The 27768-nt window shown below is 38.3% G+C and overlaps 1 pseudogene; it reads left to right on the top strand.

The window, feature by feature from the left end:
* LOC147431659 (fe(II)/2-oxoglutarate-dependent dioxygenase 4-like) overlaps window positions 1-26125 on the top strand; it is a 49374-nt pseudogene extending 23249 nt beyond the window's left edge.
* Window positions 26126-27768: the final 1643 nt, after the last annotated feature.

A 27768-nucleotide genomic window follows, 5' to 3' on the forward strand; every position in this document is an offset into this window, starting at 1 on the left:
CGCAGCAACTGTTGTACCTGCAATGCCTTTTTCCACTTTTTGCTCATCATCAAGCATTGCCTCCTCTTTATTGAAACGTGGAAATTCCTCATTGAATTCCTTCGTGCTCATGATCTCCTCCATGATTTCTTTCACTCGACCTGTCTCAGTTTGTTCAGATTGAAAATTCTGAAATGAGTCATTTTTACTTACAGGTATAGTATCTCCCACATGCATTGCCTCATGATGTTCCACAACACTAACCAAGGTATGAAAATCAGTACTGGCAACTGCATGACTTGTGACCATCTTTCCACTACTGCCTTGTTCAGTTTTACATCCCTGAGTAGCTTCAGAACTTTGATGCATCTTCAACTGCTCAAAATCTTTCTTCAAGTCATCAAATTGCTTTTGCAAAAGAACATAATCTTCATTCTGCTCCTCCTTTGCATAGCTTTGATAGGGAATATTCACTAGGAAAAAAAAATTCTTCTCAATTCTAACCACAGTTAGTCACCCTGCTTTTTGACTTCATTCTTCAAAATTTATACATCATGTGGTAAGAGGTACCAGCCATTCAGCTCTAGGTCCTCCTCAGACATATCCTTGATCTTTGCTTCTAGCTCTTGATAGGCTTGGACTCTACGCAAGAGTACACTATTCTCTGACTGCAGTTTGGAATAGTCATGAGCTAAGACTTCCAAATGAGTATTCAAACTGGACATCCATTGTTCTTTCCAAATCTAAATCTATTCTGAAGATTTCTCTTTTCTCTCCATGTGATCTGTAGAAGTCAACAGAGTGTTTAGCAAAAACTAAATCATCTCTGAGTTCATGAATGATTCCCTCTTGCTTCTCAATCAACTTGCTATCTTCACTCCTCTTTGAAACACTTTGTAACTGAACTACTTGAGTTTGTAACTGTAATTTTTCCCTCTCTAGTACTGAATTTTTGACTTGTGACTAAGATGCAAAGTTTCTCACCAGATCAAGAGCTTTATAAACATCAAAAATTCCAATTTGTTCACCAAATTTACCAAATTGTACTCCCTCTTGCAAGTTTGGTTTGACCTCTGCTACTGGGCTACTAAGCTTCTTTCTTTTGAGTTTCAAAGAAGACGTAGGGGAAAATATTGTAGTAGCATCAGCTTTTAATGCAAGCTTAGGAGTTTCAATGAAAGAATCCAGATCAGTTTCAAATTGATCACCCAAATTTCTCCATAGATCTTCCTCCTCCTGTTATGTTGGGGTAAACTTCATGTCTTGCTCATGAGAATCTTCTACCTTCTTCTTTCTGGTCTTTGCCGAGGACTGTCTACTTTATTGTCTTTGTTTCCCTCAAGATGACCTCCAAATACAAAAACTTTTGGAGATAATGCACCTAAGGTTGTCATACTCATTGCATGGATTTGTAAAGAAATCAAGAATGCTCCAATCTTGGTAGACCTATCCTTCCTCTTTTTTTTAAAAAAAAATTCTGAACTAAGCCTTTGAAAAAGTAAATCTTCCCAACCAATTGTCCTGCCACACTCTGCAGCATGCAAGAGTGCAAAATTCTCCTTTGAGATATACTCTAGCTTTACAAGAACACATACCTTCTCTAAAAACCATTTCAATTGTTGAAATCTGAAAGGATTCTGAAGTTTTCTCATGGGATAATATCCTCTCTCACCATGAGCCGGACTAAATTCTTTGTTCATCAGTGCCTCAAAAGCTCTACCAACTGAATTGTCTTCCTCCAAATGAGGATAAAAAACAGTAGAGATCAATTCAAGACTCAGCTAGTAATTATCAAAGATATTTCCCTTTGTGTTCTATACATGATTGAGCAAGTTCATAAGAGAATCATTGTTCTTCTAGTGTTTCCATGGAAGCTCGGAAAATTGAAGAAGGTTAATCTTCTTCAACCACTCTTGATGTGCCAACATAGACAAGTCAAGCTCTTGTCTCATCTCCAAGAAAGTGTAGTCGACTGGACCAGTGTCCATTGCCAATGGAGATGCGTCCACTGGTGTTGAGAGTTCTTCATCAATCACAACATCCTTAGTCACAATCGCCTAAGCTCTGTGCAAAGCCTTCCCTGTTGAACGCCATGTCCTTGGACCAGTGTGCTCTTCAAATTCTTGAGTAGGGATAGCAGAGGAGATGTCAACAGTGAGTGGCTTCTTCGGCATGGCTAGGAAGTTAAAGAAAAGGCAGCACAAGAGGTGCAAAAAACGCACGTAGGAGAAAGCTTTGGTGTGTTGCCAAGTATAAACGTCTAGGTAACGCTTAAAAGTAAATTTGGAACTCACCCAACATGACATTCCGACATCCACCTCACAAATCTCTATGGAAAATATTATGTGTGCTAAACCATGATTATTTTTACTCTCTAGGAGATGATTCACACCTACAAAGGGTTTTATCCCAAAGCCATTAATTGCCTTTGGGAAAATTATGCCCTACTCATCAGCCATCAAAAATGTTGAATCTCCTATCTCTTCTGCTCTCTGAAAAGGCCCCAAGTACCGTAACTTGAGCTTACCAGGTCTTTTGCCAAGTTTGTTGTTGTACATAAGTACCAATCACCTTCTGTAAAGGATTTGTACTTAATGTTCTTGTCCACCCAAGCTTGTCTTCTTCTTTGAATTGCTTCAGTGATATATGCTGCATGAATTCTGCTCTCCTCTAATTTCAGTAATTGTTCCTGCTTGCAAACTGAAGACTCATCTCTTGACAATTTATACTAAAGTGCAATTCTCAAACTTGGAACAACAAATTCCATAGGGACAATGACTTCCAGACCATACACCATCTTAAATGGTGTCATCCTTGTGCTAACTTTAAATGCTATCCTGAATGCCCACAATGCTAAATCTAGTTTGGTATCCCAATCCTTCTTGTTTTCTGAAACAATTCTCCTCAGGATCCTCACTAGAGTTTTGTTGGTAGACTCTGCCTGACCAAGAGCTTGTGGATAGTAAACTGTGGACTTCTTGTGGATAATCAAGTGATATTCAGTAAGCTTCTTGATCACTTTATTGATGAAATGTCCACCCTGATCTAAAACTAATTCAACTGGACATCCAAACCTGGTCATTATGTTTCTGTAAAGGAACTTGGCCACACTCTCTGCCTTGTTATCCTTCATTGCCTCTGCTTCTACCCACTTGGTACAGTAATCTGCTGCCACAAGAATATACTTATTACGTGAACATTTTGTTGTTGGCTTCACAAGGCCCACAAAGTCTAATCCCAACTTTTGAAATGGTTCAAGTGGTAGATAGGCTGTAAAGGCATCCTATCAGCATTGAGAGGTATATCATCCCTCTGACAAGTTAATCAGGACTTCACAAACTCATGGGAATCCCTAAAAACTGATGACCACACAAACCTGCTTGTAATATTTTCTTTGCAGTAATCTCTCATGAAAAGTGACCACCTGCATCACCTGAATGGGCTTCATTTAACACTGCTTATTGTTCCAACCGCTCCACACATCTCCTAAGTATCTGATCAATTCCCTTTTTGTACAAGACTCCCATAATCACTGTGAAGGACCTGCTTTGCCAGGCAAGTTTCTTCCTCTGAGTAACCACCATATGTCTGGGTAAAATACCATCAAGAATAAACTATAACATATCTACATACCATGAATCTTTATCTTAAATGACCTAAACTGGAAAGAGGTTTGCATCAGGTAATTCATCCATTTCCTGATTGGGAACTTCAACTGTAGCCAATTTGCTTAGGTAATCTACAATAACATGTTCTTGGCCTGGTTTATGAATGACTGAATAATCAAACTCCTGCATCAACATTATCCACCTAGCCAGTCTCCCTGAAAAATGAGGTTTATTTACTAAGTAGACCAAAGCTTGTTGATCTACATGAATTGTCACCTGATTAGCTAGCAAATAATGCCTGAACTTCTGAAGTCCAAAGATCATCCCGAGGCATTCCCTTTTTGTTATTGAATAGTTCCTCTCTGCAGAAGATAACACCTTGCTTGCATAATAGATTGGTTTAAACCAACTCCTCTCAACTTCCTCCATCAAGTCTGCACCAATAGCTGAATGAGAGGCATCCACAAACAAGTTGAATGGTTTTTTCCAGCCAGGAGGAATCAAGATAGGTGCAATTACTAGCATTTTCTTCAACAATGTAAAATCCCTTTCCTACTCTTCTTTCCATGCAAACTCCACATTCTTTTTTGTTAAGTATGTCAAGGGTAAACACATATGAGCCAGGTATCTGAGAAACCTGGTGTTCCATTTAACCTGTCCAATGAACCTCATCAGTTGCTTAAAACTTTTAGGAGCATGTGCTTTCAAAATAGCTTCCACTTTCTTGGGATCAATGGCAATGCCCTCTTTACTGATGATGTGTCCCAACAAAATACCCCTTTCTTGGGATCAATGGCAATGCCCTCTTTACTGATGATGTGTCCCAACAAAATACCCCTTTTCACTGCAAATGCACATTTTGCAGGGTTGAGTGACATCCTGACCTCCTACATTTCTGAAAACATAATCTCAAATGATGTAAATGTTCAATTTTACTTCCTAACACATTGAAATCATCCAGAAAAACCTTCATAAATGTTGTCAGGTAAGGAGCAAAAACCTCCATCACCCATTTCTGAAATGTTGGTGGTGCATTTTTAAGGCCAAAGTTCATAACTGTGGAAGCATAGACTCCCCATTCTATTATGAATTTTGTTTTATCCCTGTCTTCCAGAGCCATACCGACCTGAATGTTGTCCACTAAATCCATCCAAGAAGCTGTACATCTCCTTCCCTGCAACTACATCTAGCATTGTGTCACAATAAGGTAATGGGAATGGGTAAGTAATGGTGACAGCATTCAATTTCCTGTAATCCACAGAAATTCTAATCTTGCCATTCTTCTTTGGCACCACCACAATGGGTGACAACCAGGTTACTTTATCCACTGGATAAATGAAACCTACTTCTAGAAGTTTATCAATCTCCTCCTTCACCTGTTTTGAATAATTGGGGTTCATCCTATACCTCTGTTGCCTGAATGGAACAACATCAGTTTTCAAATTGATCCTATGTTGACACATTGTTGGGTCTGCTCCCTTCATATCACTGTAAGACTAAGAAAAAAATTCTTTACATTCCTTTAACAAGGTTTTCAATGACTCTTTGAAGTTCAAGTTCAATCAATGGAAACTTTAAATATACTGGGGGTCTCTGTCCCCTCCCAGATTCATGTCTTCCAAATCATCTTCCCTAACTCTTGAGCTCTTCACCATTTGCTCATCAAATATCTTCTATGCATGTTTAATTGCTTCTAATGCTTCCTGCTCCTCTTGTGGCTTTTTGGTGGAAGATGAAATCCCTGAAACATTTCTCTTGTTTGTTAGTTTTACATCAGGTGACTGGTCCTGATTCTAAACTGTGTCTACAATTTTTTGAACATCAACCTCAAAAATAGGAATAACTGTTTGATTCTTATTCCTCATCTTCTTCAACTACCTCCCCCATATTAATACCTTTTGCATACAAAGGTCTAAAACCTGGTGGGATTGTTTTCCTGGGTATCATCTACATCCTAACCTTCTTCTTGCCTTGTTTGATCACAATGTTGTCCAAAGTTGCTTGACTTTAGATGCCCTTAACCATGGTCTTCCCAGGATCATTGGGTAGGAACAGGTCGTTTTTTTGAGTCTGAGAATCACAAAGTTCACAATAAAACTTAACCCTGTGAGACTTATGGTTTGGTTTCTAAGAATCCCCAAAGGTTTCACTCTCCTCTGATCTGCCATTCTAACTTGAAATGGTGCAGGTGCCCAATTGGTTAATTTCAATTTCTTACACACTAATTCAGGAAGAATGTTAACTCCTGAATCTCCATCCACTAACACATCTGACAAGTACACCTTGGAAATGTTGATCACTGGAACTTTGTAATCTACATCCACTGGTGATACATCTCCATAATAAATATGTGCTAGATGGATATGTCCCATTTCTTCCTGTGGTAATTTATTTTCTTTAGCTTCATCTGTCAGTTTCATGAGGAACACCTGACTGAAGTCAGGGACCAGTTTCAAGAGCTATCCCACTTTGACTGAAATTGGAGCATCCATAAAGAGAACCCCTTGGTAGAAGATTGCACTGAATTATCTGGCTTCAGGGAATGCAATAGTGATGCAGAATCTGGCTGTTTACTGCCCATCTTCTCCCAAATATTCTGAACTGAATATGTGGGCCAAAAATTTGCTGCTTTGTCAGGTTTTTTATTAGATTGGATCTCTTGTAAGACTCCCCTCCTAATCTTTTCCTGATATTTCCAATCAATAGGGTCCTCAGCATCTTTTCCTTGCTCCTTTTCCTATGGTGGAAACTTTCCCTTTGATCTTGTGATGGCTAAAGTTTGCACTTCCTATGGTTTGTCAGACACTTCCTCAATTTGAATACAATGAGAGCAATCACACTGAGAAGTGAGTGTATGGTTTGGGTAACTTTCCTCCTGTTTTCTTAGTAAACAGTCTGTTGTCAGATTCTGATGGTTGACTGCCCTGTTTTTCATCTGAAGTGTCAATCTCTTCCAAAAACACTACATCTACATGAGCTAATGATTTCATTCTACCATCATTGGAAGAACTAGCACCTGCATTTGGGGAATTGAAATTCACAATAGGAATACCTCTCTCATTCCTATGCTTAGACCACAACTTACATACAAGTCCTTGCATGTGTCCCATTGTACCACAATAGTTACATGGTTGCATTGGATTGTTGGTTTGATGAAACCTTGGCCCATTTTGCCAACTCCCCTGCTGGAATGGCCTTTGTTGATTTGAATTCTGAAATCTACCCCTGAAGGGTTGTGGTGCAACCACATTAGCACCTGATTCCATCTTTGCTAAAATGTGTGCTGGTCTTCTTCGTCTACAATAGGGATTATAATAGCAATTATCATACTCATGTCCAGGTCTTTGGCATACCTGACAAAATGGTGATCTGGCAGATTAGAAAATGATTGTGGCTGCATCTCCTTCAATTTATCCAAAATCTGTTTCCTGATATCATTTGGTTCCTTACATTCAGACTTACCATTCTTGGCTTTGCCTTTGCTTTTGTGTTTCTTTGACTTTGATCCTTTCTTCTTGGACTTCTTCTTATTCTTATTCTTGGCACTCCATGTCTCCTTTTCTTCATCCTCATAATTTGTGTCATGATCAGAATCTGAATCTATTTCCTCATCACCATCTAAAATCTGAATTTGAATCCTTATTTTCTGAATCCGAGTCCTGTTAGGACTTCTTCTTCTTACTCTTCTTTTGTTCACTGGTGCCATATCTTCTTGCAGCTCTCATGGCTGCATCCACAATGTTTCCAAAATCTTGAGCTTGGGTAAGAGGAGCATGACCTGCAATGGCACTCTTCACTTGTTCCCTCAAACCTCTACAGAAATAGTCACCCAATTGTTCCCAAGAGGGTCTTTGATTGGCTTGCAACCTGTTCATCAAGTTCCTAAATTGTTGGGCATAGTCTTCCACCAACAAATCCTTTTGCTTTATATTTCTGATTTTCCTCAGAACATCTTTAGGGGTTTTCTCTACTCTGAACCTGGCCAGAAATCTGATCTTTAAGTTACCATAATCAGGAAATGCAGCAGTACCATACTGCATGAACCAAGACATGGATTTTTCATGTAATGTTGCTGCAAAATGCTCCTTCTTGATAGCATCATTATAAAGTACATCATACCCATACCATCTTGTCTCAAACTGTTCCACATGACTGTCAGCATCCTGGGAGTCTTTCCCACTGAATTTGGCTACCTCTACTTTGGGGTTGAGCGCTGGTTGTGCCATAATGGGTACATGTTTAATTTGTGGACCCCCCAAAGGGTTGAAGGTCAACAATGGTAAAAGTGGTTGTTTAGGAAACTACAGTTGCCTCCTCGCCCTCAAAAATTGATGAACTGCCTGAATGCCAACTAGCTGATGGATGACTCTTTCAAGAGTTGGGTTGCTTCCCTGCACTGTTGGCCGAGGTGAAGATGTTTCCCCTTCCTCTTGTTGTTGGTCTCCACTTGTGTTTCTGGTCTCTCCATGTCCTGTTCCTTCAAGAATTGGTGGCAAACTTGTAACTGCTCCTACTTCATGAATTTCTTCCCTTGCATGACCCCCTGATCTCTAAAGTTGAGATTCCGGCCATGATTCATATCTCCTTCTCTGAAACCTGGTGCCATAGGAGATTTTTGGTGGTTCATCCCCTGAATCACTCATACATGTCTCCTTCTACTTGTGATCTTGAGGAAAATTCTAAGTCGTCTACTAGTGCAGTTAACGAAAGTGATTGGACCATTACTAATCCAAAAGGCAAAAACTCTGCTTTGTAAAAGTGAAAAACCCTGGAAACAACCTGAAGCTTTAAATCACCAGGAAATTTGGGAAAATACTCCTGAAGGAAAATCAGGTTGTAATCTTCCCGTTCCTCCTCCTGTAACTTCCAATTAGAGAATGCTTGCAGGAAATCTTCAGGTTCACAATCCCATATGCCCCAACTAGACCCCATTTCCCATTAAGTCTTTGATCAAAATTTTCTCCACAATCAGCAGGATCGCCAAGTGTTATTGAGGCACAGGGATTGGGAATAACAACTATATCAACCATTAAAGCATTACATCATCACCTCACAGAATCATAACAGTTTCAGTACAAGAACAGGTTCAGAACAGAATCAAGGTACTGAAGGAAAACTGAAGACAGAATACACAGAGAAACATAGAATCCTCATAGCGAATCTTCATAGCCATAGCGTTGCATTTTTCATCCTTCTCTCATATAATGCGCTACCATCAGGTGCCAGGCCAGCTACTAGGAAGAATGAAGAGGTACAAAACTCTTCCCTAATTACAAACTGAAAAGTAAAACTACTAAGGTTCAACAACACTTTATTGAAATAATATGCAAGGCTAGCACTCTACAAGAAGTATTTATCGGATAAATAAGTGGTCACCGTCCATAATACAAAGCCAACACTGAAATCTTGCATGGCTACCACCACAGGAGGCAAGCCCTCTGCCATAGGGAAAGATCCCTATCGAGCACGACAAATAATAAAAAAAACATAGGATAAGATCATGAACCATCAAATCTTGTAGCTTTCCACACAATGAGGGGAGGTCAAACACTCCATCACCCGCCGCCCAAGAGCCCTCCACCAAAAATTTTAAAATCATGACCATCGGCATCAAGTGTTAGACAATTAACCATGACAACCTTAGAGCTTGGTCTAAGAAAGGAAGAGAAATGTGTAGGCTATTGTGGGGATCCATGCCCCATCATAGGTCCCCCACTCGCTCCCACTAAGAATCCAATGCCAACCACACATATGGGAAGCCTGCAAGCTAGGAATCATCTTGAACTGACCACCATGACAGTGAACCATGACAACCTTAGAGCTTGGTCTAAGAAAGGAAGAGAAACGTGTAGGCTATTGTGGGGATCCATGCCCCATCATAGGTCCCCCACTCGCTCCCACTAAGAATCCAATGCCAACCACACATATGGGAAGCCTGCAAGCTAGAAATCATCTTGAGCTGACCACCACTTCTTCTCCCAGGGGGGAGTGAGAGAGGTGGTCTCTCTTAGAAGCCAAAAATGGAGGGCTCGGTTAAAAAGGGCAAACTAACCCATCCACTCACATGAAAGAAGGTCGTTGCCAACCATCTCCCTATGGCAAACCCATGCATCTTCAAGTGAATGATGCTTTGAAGGTGCACTTCATGAACCATTTCTCTTAAGTATTCGTGCTTTTACCTAAGCAAAAGAGGCAACAAAAAGGATCTTAGTCATAGAGTTAGTACCGCAAGAAGCGACATGTGAGAGAGAAACTTAGCCAATAAGAAAATCTTAGTCAAAAGGTAAGAGGCAAAAACGGATCAAACCTTAGTCTTTATTCAAATGGGGCGGCTACAAAGAACAAGAAAGGGGCATACTTCCCTCCTGGAACACACAAATTGAGCTGAAAAAAGACCTACATTTTTGAGCCCGCCAAAAAATGGGCAAGGCCCCACTGAAGAGAAACACTTCCAGGCACTTTTTCAGTGCGAATTGCGGACTACGAGGGTAGAACTTACACTAGTGGACTTCAAGATAGCTATCTTATCATATGAGCTATGCTCATTGGATGCCTGATGCTCGATCATTTTTTTTAAAAAAAATCTTTTTCCATTGTTGGGCAAAAGAAAAAGTGGGACACCTCTATAGCTTTAAAGCCCAACAGCATTAAAACTTCAACCTCAACACCAAAAAGTATACCCCAACAACTCTTATTAAACCCCAACCAAAAGGCCTATGATCCCTTGGGAATTTACCTGCACACGCTGTCGTGCCGCTCTGCTTCCACGATGAAAAAAAGAGTAAAGAGAAGCAGAAAAAATCAATTTGAAGCTCACACATTTATTGAACAGTGACCAGGGCTTGAAAACAAGCAAGGAGATCCGTAAAGTGTATGCTTTATGTGGTTATGAAGGCCTAAGCGTAGAGATTTTATGCTTGAAGAAAAGGTTTTACATGTGAAAGGGCTCTTAGGACATATAAGGAAACTTGGGTAGAGGAAGACATGTGGTCAGTGGTAAAAAGAAAAGTGTGTGAGAGACTTCACATCTCTGCATGAGGGAGGCCGAAAAAGTCCTATTCTGGAAAAATTTTGTAAAACAGGTTTATGGACAAAACAGGTCATGTTGGTAGAAGGGAAAGAGTGTTTTAAACATTTTGCGTCTCATGCACAGAGGCTAATTCTACACGGATTAGGAGATATTCAAGTTTTCATACTCTACTGTATTAGCAGGGAGGAAGCCATAAGCTTTGAGCACTCTAATCCTAAGCTAAGCTTCCATAGCCCAATCTAATCCAAGCTTCCATAGCCAATCTAATTAAAGCTTCCATAGCCACTCTAATCCAAGCTTCCCTAGCCCACTCTAATCCAAGCTTCCATAGCCAATCTAATCAAAGCCACCATAGCCCACTCGAATCCTACCATCTCTCTCTCTCTTGAAGCAGCACGAGAAGAACAAAGGAGATGAATATTATCAAGGCAAGCTTGGCAGGCCAATTAAGGTAAAGGGGAAAGCATAACAACAACATCATCATCGATCTCAACACTATCATCATCAAGATAGTTGAAGTGTTATTTTCTCTATTATAATCTAAATTAAGGCAGGTTAAACGTATGTATGGAGCTTAAACTCCTCACTTAACATTTAATTAAAGCAGCGGTACTGTTAATGATAATCAAGCTTGAGGATCTTGTTCAAGCTGTTAATTTCAAGATTTGTTTATATTCATTGTGTCTGCTGTTGCAAGTGTCTTCCACACACCTCTCACAGCCAGAGGCCCTGCGTCTTCCCGGCTCACCTTTCGAACACAAATCCCCTGACAAGGCCCACCCAAAGGATCATAACACATAGGAGAAAAACCCTATCAAACCATAGATTTCTAGCACACGCCGACCAATGCATATGAAGTCAAGAGATTCCCCTTTCACAATTGAGCATCACAAATCCACAATTTCAACATCATTTCCATAATTCATAGATACATGTCCTCCCAATCTATCTACGTATAATTTGCCACTAGGCTGCCATACCCATAACCCTACAGAGAACTAGTCATGAAGAGCAAAACTCCAATTGGGGCACTTTAAAGCTTGAGAGAAATCTTGAAAAATGAATGGCGAGAAATCTTAAGATGATCAAAATTGATTCTGCATGTCGCTACATAAAAATCTGATGCGAATAGAGAGCTCTCCAGACACGACTACACGTAGAGGAGGCAAGGCAATGCAAAAAACTATACCAAAACCATCAAGAAGGCACAACAAGCTAAAAACTGAAAAATTTCTGGAGTCTGGCTGAACTTCTTTGAGTTTGTACATAAGTTTTAGTTGTATACAAGTCTCACTTCAAAAAACTTACTGACAGGCATTTGTTGCAGTAACCCAAGAGTTGGCGCTATACTAGTGACTTGCCCTACATGTACATGTTCTTGCTAAATCAAGCTCAAAAAACCACAAAAATAGAGTCCACACACCCTTTTGATATTGTGCATCATGTCCATATGTATAAATTAAAAATAAACGAGGTGTCAAAAATGCACCCAACATAGTTTACCACACCCCAACGTGCTAGATCATTCATGATCAGCAGCACAAAAGAGATCTTGTAAACCACATAAAAGAGTCTTCACTTCATTTTCATTCTTAGCCACATGATCAAAAAATTGTTCAAAAGAAGGCTCATCCTCAATTATAGTCATCAACCTTACAATATACTTCTTCAACCTGTAGCCATTCACACGTGCTTTATGTGGGGTACCATCCAAGTCAGCAAGTTGACAAGCGCCATTTGGAAACCTGTTTAAGACCAAGAAAGATCATGCCACTTCATTTGAAACTTCCTTCAAAAAGATCTATCAAGCTAACTATTGTAATGAAGCACCATGTCACCCTTCTTGACGTCTTTGTCCTTCACCTTCTCATTTGCTTTTGTTTGATTGTTCTTCAAGACCTGCTCATAATGCTCAAAATCCATCAACCTATTCAATTTTACACATTGCAAATAAAGCCTCTCCTTGAGTACATCATTAGGCTCTTCTTCAAGCTTTAGCATCAGCTTCAAAGCTGGTATCTCCACCTCAATAGGAAGTAAAGCTTCTTTGCCAAAAACTAGATGGAAGGGAGAGAAACCAATACCTGATTTGATGGCAGTCCTGTAAGCCCATAGAGCACAAGGTAGCTCTAAATCCCAAGTCTTCACATTGTTTCTTGTCATTTTTGTAAGCATCTTTATGAGTTCTTCATTAAACATTTCATTCATGCCATTGCATTGGGGATAATATTGAGTAGTAAAATTGCGATGCACAAGAAGCTTCTCACATAGACAATCCACAAGCTCTCCCTTGAAACCTAGACCCTTGTAAGAAAGTAACTCCAATGGAATTCCAAATTTTCAGCAAATATCTTCATATATAAATTGGGAAACATCTTTGCTTGTGGTTTTCTTAACAGCTTTGACTTTGGCCCACCTGGATAAATAGTCAACAGCAGTAAGTATGTAATATCCCACTTCTCAAACACATCATAAGACACAATGGTGCCTCTAATATATGATTTAAGAACCCTATTTTCCATGATTTGACACTCTTTACAAGACTTTCACCAATGATGAACATCACTTTGAATGCTTGGCCACACATACCCCTCCTGCAAGACTTTATGTAAAGTGATCTTTGAAGCAAAGTTTCCACCACAAGAACCCTCATGATTCTCCTCAAAACTTCTGTAAATTTTCTCTTTCCAAGGCACTTTTCTTATCACAAGATCACCCCCCTTCATATATAAGGCATCACCAAGAAGCACGTACCTTTTGGCACAATGTAGGAAGGCATACTTTTTTTACTTCTCCAACTCTGATGGAAGCATATCTCTTTGGAGAGACTCTTCCTCCCTATTTAACACTAGAATGGTAACCTAACAGGACATAAAAGTGTCCTTTCAGGTTTTTGGAAAAAAATTCCAAAACCATAGTAGATCCACTCATTTTGAAAAATCCTTTCATGAGCTTATAGTTCAATAACTACTACATATGGAAAAAATGAGAAACTTGTAATTTTTCTCATCCCTTGGTCACTACTAGCCTCCAAAGTTGATGGACCAATGCATTTTGCCCAAAACAACAATTTCTTACCGTTGATTGCATATAAATAAGAGTGGGGATTTTTGTAGGACATGAGATAAAATGCCGCGTTAACTTCAATGGGTTGGTGACCAAAAAATATGGTTGCTTTTATCTCACTATTTTTTTTTTGGGCAAAAGAAATAGGTACAAAAAAGTTACATTTTTGCCATTCTGCAGACCTATCATCAAAGTTTCTATAGTCACACTCAATACAAATACTATATACATGTTTTCTTAGTTCCCTTTGGGCCTTTGGGTTCAAAAGGAGCCATGGAGCATGTCAAAAGGATAATGGATCTCTTGCAATTGGAACCTTGGGGGCAATGATAAAGTGCTAAATACAGCAAACATGAAAAAACTGGGTTTAGCATTATGACCTCTAGAAACCCATAGAAACTACTCAATATCTAGCCAAGTTTGTAGTCTATGATTAGATATGGTTACTACCTACAAAATACACACAATTGCCCTAAGAAACTAGCAATATTGAGAAAGTTATACTTGCTACTCTAAAATGTATCGTATTCTTCAGCAATCAAAAAACTCAACCATCATCATATACTATGCTATATAGCATATTAGGTCGCCCAAAACTCAAGGAAGATTAGCTTTATGTTATACATTACACTTACACAATCAAAATTGAATTTGGATATCAAGAAAGCCACCAAAAAAATCATAAAAGTGCTAATTTTGGCCAAAAAATAGGATTATGCAATTCTTGTAAATTGGTCATAACTTTCAATTTTAACACTTAGCTCTCCCTACAAGCATCAAAACATGTTGAGAAGTATGAAGGCCTAACCTCTAGCCATGTAAACCTCACAAACATGAAGTTTAGAGTGGTATAGTTGCCAAAAATTTTTTAAAAAAGCCAAAAACAGGACCTGTTTTTTCACACAGTTGAGGTTCAAAAATGTTGTGCAAGAGTAAGGTTAATGGTGAGATCGATACTCCAAAAAAATGCTAAGTTTTTTTCAGCTCATAAGGCAACTTTGTGGGTATATAGCACCTAGAAATTCATTTTCATACTCTTCAAATAATTCAAGCAAAATGGTCACTTAACAGGACACAAAAGTGTCCTGTTACCATTCTAGTGTTAAAGCTTCCCTTTCCAAATAAAGAGGAGAATCAGCCCTTATCACATACAATTGGTGTAAGGTCCCTCCCTAAAACCTAGAGCCATTCATAACTTTTCTCAGCCTAAAAAGTAATTTAGAAAAAGCAAGACCAACAAAGAAGTCATGCGGACAACGAGACTTTACTCCAGAATTAAAAGACAAGAAAATTTTGGATAAGAAATTATTTCATCCCTATATTTTTCCAAAAAGATTAAGATTATTTTTATACTTCTTCGTCAAAATCCGTGTGGGAACCTAGATCAGGAATTGGGAAAGAAAGGGACTAGCTTGGTTGAAAGATAAAGTTAAGAGATAAAAACTAAGAAGAAAATTGGGGTCCAATAGGAATTAAGAAGAGAATTGGGGTCCAATAGCATTTGAGAAGAGAATTAAGGTCCAATAGTAATTAAGAAGAGAATTCGGGTCCAATAGCATCTGAGAAGAGAAAAGGGATCCAATAGCAATTGAGAGGAGAATTGGTGTCCAATAGGATTTGAGAAAAGAATACCCACCATTTCCTATATAAGCACCCTCTCTCCTTTGTAATTTTACACACACATATTGCTAAGCTACTTGCATACTTGCCATGCTCAAGATTATGCTTAAGTAAATCAAGGTTTCCACTAAACCTTGCTCTTGCTCTCTCCCTCTCTTGAAGGCCAAACCCTTGAGGGTTTTGTGAAGAAGTTCCTCTCTCCTTCTTCTTCATCCTAAATCCCTTTCCTTCCTCCTTGAGCCTCACATCTCTTCAAGAAGTACTTCAACCCCACTTCCCTTTTGTTTGGAGAAGGTAATCTTCATTTCTAGTAGGATTAATTAATCCACGTGTTTTAATACTAGGAAGATTTATGTGCATCATTTTAGGTTTGAGCTTTAATGGTAACATTGGAATTAGGGTTAAGTATTAATGGTAGTTATGCATCATTAAGCTAAGCTTCAAAGGTAGATTTGCACTCATAAGCTAAGCTTTAATAGTAGCTTTGCACTTAGATGTAAGTTTAGTAACTACCTTGCATTTTTAGGTTTAAGCTTTAATGGAAACCTCGCAATTAAGATTAAGTGATAAGAGTATCTATGCATCATTGAGTTAAGCTTAAAAGGTATATTTTCACTCATAAGCTAAGCTTTAATGGTAACTTTGCACTTAGATGTAAGCTTTAGTGACTACCTTTCATTTTTTGGTTTAAGCTTTAATGAAAACCTCGCAATTAGGGTCAAGTGATAAGAGTATCTATGCATCATAAAGTTAAGCTTCAAAGGTAAAATTGCTCTCGTAAGCTAAGCTTTAATGGTAACTTTGCACTTAGATGTAAGCTTTAGTGACTACCTTGTATTTTAGTTTTAAGCTTTAATGGAAACCTCGTAATTAGGATTAAGTGCTAAGAGTATCTATGCATCATTTATCTAAGCTTCCAATGTAGATTTTCACTCTTAAGCTAAGCTTTAATGGTAACTTTGCACTTAGGTGTAAGCTTTAGTGACTACCTTGTATTTTAGGTTTAAGCTTTAATGAAAACCTCGCAATTAGGGTTAAGTCCTAAAAGTATCTATGCATCATTAAGTTAAGTTTCAAAGGTAGATTTGCACTCTTAAGCTAAGCATTAATGGTAACTTTGCACTTAGGTGTAAGCTTTAGTGACTACCTTGTATTTTAGGTTTAAGCTTTAATGGAAAGCTCGAAGACTCATAAATTATAGGACAACCTTCTATCTTCCTAGAATGGAAAGTTAAGCACCATAAGAAAAGAGTAGTTGTTTAAACTCGATAGAAGTAGTTCAATTTTTGGTATTGAAGAGTATTTCTAAAGTTGTCGATTTCAAGTTTGTCGGGATGGGGGAGATAGGGGATAACTTCGCGGAATTGACCCCCATGTTGTTTTAAATCGAAAACTCTACAAGCTTCCATGGAGATGTCCCATGGATGGCAAAGGATTGCAAAAACCTGAGAATAGACAAAACCGGGATTGAACTTAAAAAGTTGGCATTTCTGAAGAGACATTAACTATCAAATGCCTATGGCAAAAACTCGCTTGTATTTTCTAAATAAACTTGGCTGGTAGATAATTAATGAATGTAGGAATTAAGGTTGATAAATGAATGAACCTGGAAAGTACAAACTAGGAGTTAAAAAGGAATCTCGAGAGGTGATACGGATAGCCCATTGAAAACATAGATTTAACTAGAAGTTTTGAAGATTGTCTGGAAATGACCGGAAACCAAGATGGATCTTCTTGATTCTCTTGGGGAACATGATGGAGATTGGCCCTTTTCGGCTAAGGCAGCGTAATCGGCAAGTTGTTATACCTAGGTCATTCATGCTCGAGGAATAAGGGATGAATGGGTTTGTTTTATTTTTGCCCGGCCGGGTGAAGTACCCGCAGTATCTTATTGGAAATCGGCCATAATTTGGGTATGGCCTGATGCCAATAGTTGGATGAGAAGGTCATACTCAGGGAGGATGATGTGAATTTAATTAAGGAAATTTGTTCGACTTGGTTGCTTAAAAAGGAACTCGAAAGGCTAGGAATATAGGGGCTATCATGTGCATGTGTCACCAGATGGTGCTATACCTCTCAAAATAAAATACTTAGGAAGGAATGATTAAATTACTTGATAAGCATTTCCAAACACTTAATTCTCGGAAATATTGTGAAGGTGTTTCCATTTTGATGGCTTGTAACCGATTATCTTGGCCTGAATGGGGAGGCAAGATGAATTGGTTGAAACTAAATGTGTTGCCTGATTAGTTAGGAAACTAGTTACAAGCTAATTATAGCAGATAAAGGAAATGAAATGAATTAAAAGTTTCTAAATAAAGATCTAGTGGAAACAACCAGATGAATTTCCCTAAACGAGGGTATGCAATAGATTGCATGTTGCTTGTTGTTTGATGATGTCTAATAGACTGCTGTCTTCCTGATTTTGTAGTAGTTAAGTACTACCTCGGGAAGGGATTTTCATGAAATGGTTTGGTGGGTGGGCGGATCCGGAGGGTCATATGGTCGGATGTTGATTTAAATTTTTTATGTTAAACGCTAGGACTACGTGGGATAAAAATGGGTAACCGGGGACGAGCGAGACCAAGTAGGATTGCAAGATCCCTCTTCTTAGGGTAAAGTGATAACTGCCATGCCTGCTTGTCAAGAAAAAGGAGTTATCTCCATGAACCAAGGGAGAAAAAGAAAGCAAGAGCAAATCCTCAAGTTAAAGATCAAGCGAATCAAGACTAAGGACCACGATTTTGGGTGTAGAAAGCTGTCAAGGACATATTGATTATGAGAAGCGGATAGAATCATTGAATGAAGGGATGTACCCCCTTGGGTTGGCATTCGAGATAGGCTGGAGTCTTGTCTGAGTGTCGGTCCCAAGTGGGAGGGATACCTGCAGATAGATCTACGTCATTCCCTAGAACGTTCTAGAGGACTGAAGGAGCTGAGTAGGGTCGAGTCTGGGTATGGCCCTCACAATTGGCCAATTGAAGCTTGTGCTGCACCATGTGCTTCTTCATTTTGAGACCTATCCACATGCCTTAAACTCCAAGCTTCAAAATGCTTAAGCAAATCCTTCGCTTGAAAACACATATTTTGTAGCCTTGGATTCTTGCTTTGCCACACCCCAAGTTTAACCACCAAAAGAGCATCACCTCTTACCCTCACAAGATGGATGCCCAGCTCAAGGAAAAGATTGATCCCTTTCTCCAAATTAGCATATTTGGCTTCATTTTTGCTTTGTGCCGTAAGCTTCAAACTCCTTTACCAAAGAACCTTGAGGATCATAAATTACAACACCTCCTGAAGCTTCACCATGCGCTTTCCTATAAGAGCCATCAAAAACCAACAGATAGGTATTGTCTATGTCGGGAGCTTCCATGTGTTGCTTCTTCACCGTGTCCTCATTAAGAAGAATTGGATTTTCCTTATAAGTAAGCAGATCATCCAATGTAGTCCTCGCACTCTCCTCAACAAGAAAAGAAAATCGGAAGTTCTGTAGCTCCACAATCCACTTCATGAGCCTCTTTGACAAAGCAGGTCTATTCACCAATTGAAGTAGAAGAGTGTAGCTAGTGAGTAATGCGAATGGTTTAGGGAGAAGGTAGTGCCTAAACCTTCTACATGCATAAATCACACTCACCATGATGAGTTCCACCTCATTATAGCCTCTTTCCACCTTTATCTTCGCCCTGCTAGCACAATGTATAGGCTTCATGTAGTGGGAGTCGCTACCTTGTTGAAGAATCATAGCTCCAATAGTATCCTCACCTACTACTGATGGATTAACATAAAACTCCTTATCCCAATTAGGAGCTTGCATAGCAGGAAGAGAACTAAGAACCTCTTTGATACCTTGAAAAGCTCTTCACATTCATTTGTCCATTGTAGAGGATCGAACCTTGCTACTTGTTGTAGAGGATAAAGAAGTTGAGAGGACAAGGGAATGAACCTTGACACATACTTCACCTTTTAAATGAAAGTAGCAAGTTTCTTTCTATCCTTAGGTGATGGGAGAAGCACCAAAGCATTCACTTTGTAAGGATCAATCACATTCTCTTGGTTGAGCAAGATGACACTTCTTTGGGTTAAGTTGATCTCCACTTTAATCATATTGCTTCAATGTCATCCCAAGATTTGCACAATGATCCTTTCTAGAGATATAAACACAAAATTCATCAATAAGATCCTTCACAAACTTGCCAAGAAAGGGAGAGAACACCTTATTGCATGCTTTTGGTACCACACACAGCCATTCATAAGACCAAAAGGAAACACACAATAACGAAATCATCCCCATGGTGTGACAAATCTGGTCTTTGTTTGATCTTTTAAAGCCAAGGTGTGCTGAAAATATTCAGAGAATCCATCACATACACTATACTTCTCATGCCCTGCAATAGAATCAAGTATGTCATCTATGAAAGGAAGAGGGTATAGGATCCCTCTTCATAGCTGCATTTAGAGGCTTAGAATCACCACATATCCTCCACTTTTCATCCTTCTTGGGTGTGACAACAACAGGACTCATCCATTTTGCAGTACTCACAAGACATATGAAACCTACTTTGAGAAGCTTATCTACTTCTTCCTTTAAAGCATTAAGTTGTACATGTCCTATTCTCCTTAGCTTTTGGTGTATGGACTGAACTCCTTCCTTGATTAGAATGTGAATTTCCTCTCCCTTGAAGCCTCTAATTTCCTCATAATAAGTGATAAATAAATGGGGAAATTGATGCATCATATGTAAGTACTCACCCTTCCCATGACTAGTCAAGGCGGGAGACAACATACCTTGTATCAGCTTCTGTTTTCCATTAAGTTGAACTTTGGGTTGCATCAACTCTTCAATTTGCTCATAAGGTCCATATATATCCTCATTCTCCATTCTCCATATGGCCAAGAAATCTTTGTTTCTCATCATGCTCTTCTTCTCAAGAAACAAGGAGACAACATCTAGATCACTATTGCTGCTATTTTCCACTTCACTATCATCATCCCCATTGTCTTCTTCTTCACTTGAGTACTCTGCTTCATCACTTTTCTCATCAAAATCAGCATCCAAAGATTTCTTTCTAGCCATGTCAAACCTCTTCTTATCACCCCTTCTACTGTAGAGAGTGATAGTATCATGTCCCCAATCATGTACAACTTTGGTTGCCTGTAACCATGGTCTTCCAAGGATGAGAGGGAAAGCACCAATACCCTTGGACATAACATGGAAATTGACCACCACTTTAAAATCAAATACATCCACCTCCCAAGTCCTTTATAACTCCCAAGCATTTCACCCTTGATTGGTTGGCAAGCTTTATGCAAAAACTTGAATTCTTCACCATGCTGAGTCCCAACTTTGATACACAAGCTTGAGTAATAACACATACATGTGCACCTCCATCAATATAAGCCTCTACAAAATAATCAAAATTGATTCTACATGTTGCTACATGAAAAATTGATTCTAGACACCGTTGAAGATTATCAAAATTGATTATACATGTAACACACCGCTACATGAAAAATTGACGTGAACAGAGAGCTCTCCAGAGTCAACTACATGTAGAGCAGGCAAGGTGAGGAAAAAAACTACATAAAAAACCATCAAGGAGGCACGATGAGCTAAAACCTGCAAGTTTTTGGAGTTTGGTTGAACTTTTTTGAGTTTGTACATGAGTTTTAGTTATATGCAAATCTCACTTCAAAAAAATTACTCAGAAGCACTTGCAATAACCCGACAGCTGGCGCTATACTAGTGACTTTCCCTACATGTACATGTGCTTGCTAAAGCAAGCTAAAAACCACACAAATAGAAAGCCCACACACCCTTTTGACATCGTGCGTCATGTCGATATGTACAAATTTACAAAAAACGGGGTGTCAAAAATGCGTCCAACACCGTCTCGTCTAAAGAGAGGAACTGGTGGAAAAAGGAGAACATGAAAGCTACCATTAGGCTCATTGAAACCTGGCCGCAGAAACAAAAGGTGCAATGCAGATTGGCCCGTGATAGAATAATGTAGATCTACTCAGAGACACTCCCACACCCCACATGAGGAGGAGCAATTGTGCGATAGTTTTGGGAGTGAGAAGAAGTAGCAGCTTTGTGAGCATTGCAAGCACCTCAATAAATCACCATGTTGCACCGGTGGTTAAAGACCTAAAGCAAGATGCATGAAGCTCACAAAATTCTAAAGAATTCAAGGTGGCTTGACATAGGAAAATCCATAAGAGGCTGCTCTCCTAGAGTTTGTGTCAAAGCGGCTCTATGTTTCGGCATTGTGAGGCCACTAAGTAAGAGTAGTCTCCAAATTCTCATTATTAAAACTAGAAAACATGTGAAACTAGGTAAACATGGCTCTAAACTTGGTTTGTTTTGTAAAACTCACAGACAATGAGTGTTATATTGAAATAAGAGCACAAAAAATTTACAATCATAGCCCTGCTCCAATCGAGCCTAGGCATCAACCATTTCAAGGACAATCACCATGATCACACAAGAGCATATGAGTTCAAAGGGCTCTACAAAAATCCCCCAGAACCACAAAACATCAGCATAACTAAAAACACACTATCGACAAGCCGACACACCTTGGATGCCACCACCAGAAGAGGCTTTACCACCACAGCCTTCAACAATGTCCAAAGGAGTTCGGAGTAGACAAAAACACACTATCGACAAGCCGACACACCTTGGATGCCACCACTAGAAGAGGCTTTACCACCACAGCCTTCAACAATGTCCAAAGGAGTTCGGAGTAGACAAAACCCGAAGAAGAACCAAAAAACACTATGAAAATGCACTTGATTGAGCTTTGAGTTAGCCTACCACACGTAGAAGTTAAAGTTACAATGTTGTCGTTACAATGGTTTGGTGACTAGTCCCAAACTTATGGGATATTTACATATTCACCAACATTATAGTATGTGCAAAACCATAGTCAATAATGATCACAAGAATAGTTAATTTTTGTTTAAGTTTTTTTTTTTTTTTTGGGGGGCGGTGGGGGGGGTCTTTTTAATCCAAAATCTGAAACTTATCAAAAAGAGAACAGCATCACAGGATCTATTTGATCAAAATTTCACTAATTTTGTGATAAATTCTATTAATTAATAATTAATTGAAGAGATTTTACAACACCTTTTTAATACCTTTCAACCACCTTTTTGTATGTATACCACTAAGATTTTCACATGAAATATTTTTTTTCCTTGGAGCGGACCTATGCTAAACTTTCATAAAAAGATGAAAGTTCTTACACACAAATTATGTGAAGCAATATGCACCACTCTTGCATTCAATTGCAAAGGGTTTTGTGATTCTCAGCTATCAAGAGAAACAATCGGATTCAATTACTACCCAGCATGCCCAGACCCGGACTTCAAATTTGGTTTGAGCTCACACTCACACTTTGGATTTCTCACAATCATAATGCAAGATGAAGTTCAGGGCCTTTAAGCATAAAAAGGAGATGCATGGATTGATGTGGTACCTATACCAAACTCATTTATTGTCCTCTTGGGTGATCAAGTTGAGGTAAATATTAATTATGATTGTAAAACAATACAAATTGTATGCCAAAATGTTTCAATAAAACTTTCTATCGAGCTTAATAGTCAATCTTTCATGTCTGCAAAGACTGACACCATTCTTTCTTGCTTTAAATATTGACAAATGGATACTACAAGAGTGTTGAACATCCAATCATGACAAATATACTAAAACCATGAATGTGTTGAGAGAGAAAGAGAGAGCACAGAAATAGAACCCCAAAGTGTGTAGAATACACACATGAGATGATTCATATATAGAGGGGACCTGGGTGCCATATATAGAGAAGCCATATATTGAGTAGCTTCACATATAAGCTCAACACCCCCGCTCAAATAAGGGTCCCTAATTGTGGATGAAAAAACCCTTGGGGGATCAAGGGAAAAACCCACAGCTCTATATACACCCACCGTTATATTATAAAAATCATTGAATATACAAATGTTCATGAGGAGCTACATCACTCCTTTTACAATGAATATTTTATGAGGAGCTACATCACTCCTTTTACAATGAATGTTTTATGAGGAGCTACATCACTCCTTTTACAATGAATGTTATATGAGGAGTTACATTACTCCTATCCTATCAAATAAAATAATGAATACAGACGTTCAATAAAGAGATGTAAAGGCTATCGATTCGCTTATAATCAGAAGTGTCTCCGTGAATCTGCTGTGTAGCTTTTCATCAATATCGTATCACCAAACATGTCTTCATGTTGTCATCAATACGGCATCACCAAACATGTCTTCATAAATCTTTTATCATCACCAAGTTTGTCTTCATAAAATCAATTCTTTGATCAATCCTACATAGATCATAGACTCAAAAAACATAGTCATGAAAATTATTAGCATTGTTAATGAAATAATTACGTTCACAATGCCATAAGAGATGGTTCGTGATGCCACTCTTTTGACGACATATATATGCACAACAATATATGATACATAAAGTATGAACCTAAAAGTACAAGATGCGTGATTATGTGAGGCATATGACATATGTATATAATACATAAAACGACATTTATCAACGTAGTGATATCAATGAGTATCATCAAAGTATTAACAAAATATCATCATTGTATCAATAAAAATGAATAAATCATCATGGTATCAACGAAAAGCATCATAGAATAATCATTGTATCAACGAAACAACATCATGGTATCACCAAGAATAACCATGGTATCAACGAAACAACATCATGATATCATCGAGAATAATCATTGTATCACTGAAACAACATCATGGTATCACCGAGAATAACCATGGTATCAACGAAACAACATCATGGTATCACCGAGAATAACCATGGTATTAACGAAACAACATCATGATATCACCAAGAATAATCATTGTATCAACGAAACAACATCATGACATCACCGAGAATAACCATGGTATCAACGAAACAACATCATGGTATCATCGAGAATAACCATGGTATCAACGAAACATCATCATGGTATCAACGAAAATCACCATGGAATCAACAAAATATCATCATGGCATCACCGACAATAACCATGGTATCAACGAAATATCATCATGACACCGAGAATAACCATGGTATCAATGAAATATCATCATGGTATCAACGAAATATCATCATGACACCGAGAATAACCATGGTATCAATGAAATATCATCATGGTATCAACAAAAATCACCATGACCAAAGTACTAACAAAACATCATCATGGTACCATCAAAATCACTATGGTATCAGCGAGAAATTATCAATAAAACGATGTAAACTATATCTCTAGAAGAATAATTATACGAGAATCAATGAACGAGTATATCATATAACAAAAGATCATATACCAACAATAGCCCGATAGAATTTGGAGGATCATCAATGGCTCGACCGAATCGGAACGATGTGTAACTAGCTTCTGCAGCAAAGTTACGTCTGTAACAAATATATGATTGATGAAGAGAAAATATAATTGAGAAGTTTTTAATTATGAGAAAAATCAAAAGCAAAAAGTAAAATTTTTCTTTTCAAACATATTCGCAGTCCGAGACAATAAGCTAAAATTGGTGCAGAATTTAGAGAAACTTTCTTTTGCAAAGTTGTAGACCACATCGATTCCGATGGCTCAAGCGAATAGTTTCTCCAAAATCGTTCTCAATTAGGAGAAAAATCAAAAAACAAAAAATGAAAGCTGCTTTTCAGGCATGTACGCAATCCGCCAACGATAACTCAAAATCATTGCAGAATTTGAAAAAAAAAACTTTCTTCTGCAAAGTTATAGACCACATCGATTTCAGTGCCTTCGCGGGCTGTTTCTGCAAAATCGTTTAGTTTGCAGTCTGCGAATGATAAGTCAAAATTGGTGCAGAATTTTAAAAAACTTTCTATTGCAAAGTTGTAGACCACATCGATTCCGGTGCCCACGTAGAGTAGTTTTTGCAAAATCGTTTTCAATCAATGGAAAAATCAAAAACAAAAAGAGAAATTGCTTTTCAGGCATGTTTGCAGTCCGCGAATGATAAGTCAAAATTGGTGTAGAATTTGAAAAAACTTGCCTTCTGCAAAGTTGTAGACAACATCGATTTTGGTGCCTTCAGCGGGTAGTTTCTGCAAAATCATTTTCAATCAGGAGAAAAATCAAAAACAAAAAGCAAAGTTGCTTTTCACCATGTATGCAGCCCACGAACGATAACTCAAAATCGGTGTAGAATTTGAAAAAACTTTCTTCTACAAAGTTGTAGCCCACATCAAATCCGGTGCCTGGCGTTGGTAGTTTCTACAAAATCATTTTGAATCAGTAGAAAAATCAAAAACAAAAAGCGAAATTGCTTTTCAGACATGTACGCAGTCCAGGAAAGATAACTCAAAATCGGTGCATAATTTCAAAAAACTTTCTTCTGCAAAGTTTTTAATGAGGAGAAAAATGGAAAACAAGAACGTTCTGCTCTAATAGCATGTTGAGAGAGAAAGAGAGAGCACATAAATAGAACCCCAAAGTGTGTAGAATACACACATGAGATGATGTATATATAAAGGGGACCTGGGTGCCATATATAGAGAAGCCATATATTGAGTAGCTTCACATATAAGCTCAACAGAATTTCCATTGCTTGTTTTTATGGTCCGAATAAGCATGAACATGTCAAACCCCTCAATCAATTTGTGACTCCAAGGCATCCCACCATGTACAAGGAAACGCAATTTGGTAACTATCTTAAGCATGGATTCAATCGAGGGCTAAATGGCAAGTCGAATCTAGAATCTAGTAGTGGAAGACTTATTACATTTTCTTAGCTCCTTGGTTAAATAGTTGTATAAATATGGAGCTATTACATATAGATGTAATAAATCACTTTGCGGTAAAAAGAAGTTACAAGGCTTATTTCTCTTTACAAATCCTTCAAGCCACCCTATTATATGACAAGTCCAAGATTTCAATGAAACACCTAGAAGACTTAGAAGAACCATGCACAAGAGATTCCTCTCAAGCTATCCTATAGGAATGTTTATTGGTTTTTCAAAGCACTATGTGGATTGGGTAAATTTTTGTTGTATGTTCAATTCATGATGATTTTTTCCTTAAGATTAATGAAGAAAATGATGATTGATTTGGTGTGCCTAAAATGGCCTCTCTTGTTTTTTGATGCATGCTACAACTTATGTGTGAATTATTTAAAGCATTCATGATGAAAACTTTTTTGGTCTATCGAAGGAAGTTTCTTTTTTTCTTTTTTTTTGGGAAGGCGGGGGGGGGGGGGCGCGCGCACTGATCATGAGGTTTTGATGTGAGGTGTTTACTTAACTAATGCATTTGATATGAGTTTTATTGGTTTCTTTGAGAGCCACTTTGGGTTCCCAAAGAAACCATTTGATATGAGTTTTAGTGTTTTTCTTTTGTTTCCAAACGAGGTGAAGGATCTTGATGGCCTACTAAAGAAGTGCTATGAAGTAAGAGAACGGAAGGGGTGGGCTAGATGAGTGCTCATATGGTGTAATTTGTATTTGGAGGAAAGGTTTTAGCTATTAGAAGCAGGAAGCATATGGTGAAAAAGTGTCACAAGTTTCTCTAAAAGTGGTGGGGAGGGTGTTTGTTTTTTGGATGTGGTCAAAATATATTCATTCAATTGACCTTGCATTGTCGGTAGCGGGATTTGATGGAACATTGCTCTAGCTCTCTCAAAAAGCATGCAAGCATTCTCAAATCTCCAATGGTCACACAAGCCAGATATTTCATAGGCATCGAGCAGGAAAAGGTCAATAATGATCACAATAATGGTTAATCTTTTGTTATGATAGCATCAAAGTACTTATTACAGTTAGAAGTTTTCACAAATAACCATATTAGTTTTGAACCAAAGGTAATTAGTTTTGGTAAATGACCAAAAAACAAATTTGCTTCATTGATCTTGACGACGTTTGATATGGACCTTGGCAGCTGTAGTCATAACTATGTTGATGTAGAATTGAATTTCTTGTTTGGGAGGGGGGTTACTTTCTATGTAAATTTTGAAACAAATAAAAAAAAAGAAGAGCATTACTAGGATCTGTTTTAACAAAAATTCAATAATTTTGTGCAAAATTATATTAAAAATTATTGCTTGAAGAGATTTTATAATACCTCTTGGACACCTTTGGTTGTGTCCTCCTCAAGAGATATATTACAATACCTTTCAACCACCTTTTGAATGTATACCCCTAATATTTTCACATGCTAAACTTTCATAAAAATATTAAAGTTCTTGCATGCAAATGATGTGAAGCAATATGCACCACTCTTGCATTGGATTGCAAAATGTTTTGTGATTGTCACTTAATAAGAGAAACAATGGGATCAATTATTACCCAACTGCCCAAACTCGGACTTGACATCTGGTTTGACAAAAGGCCAAGTTTATAAGCCAAAAAGGCATGGCCCTAATGGGAATATAGCACATGGG

The sequence above is a fragment of the Adiantum capillus-veneris genome, chromosome 21, assembly GCF_014529385.1.
Source record: "Adiantum capillus-veneris isolate H3 chromosome 21, ASM1452938v2, whole genome shotgun sequence".
NCBI lineage: Eukaryota > Viridiplantae > Streptophyta > Polypodiopsida > Polypodiales > Pteridaceae > Adiantum > Adiantum capillus-veneris.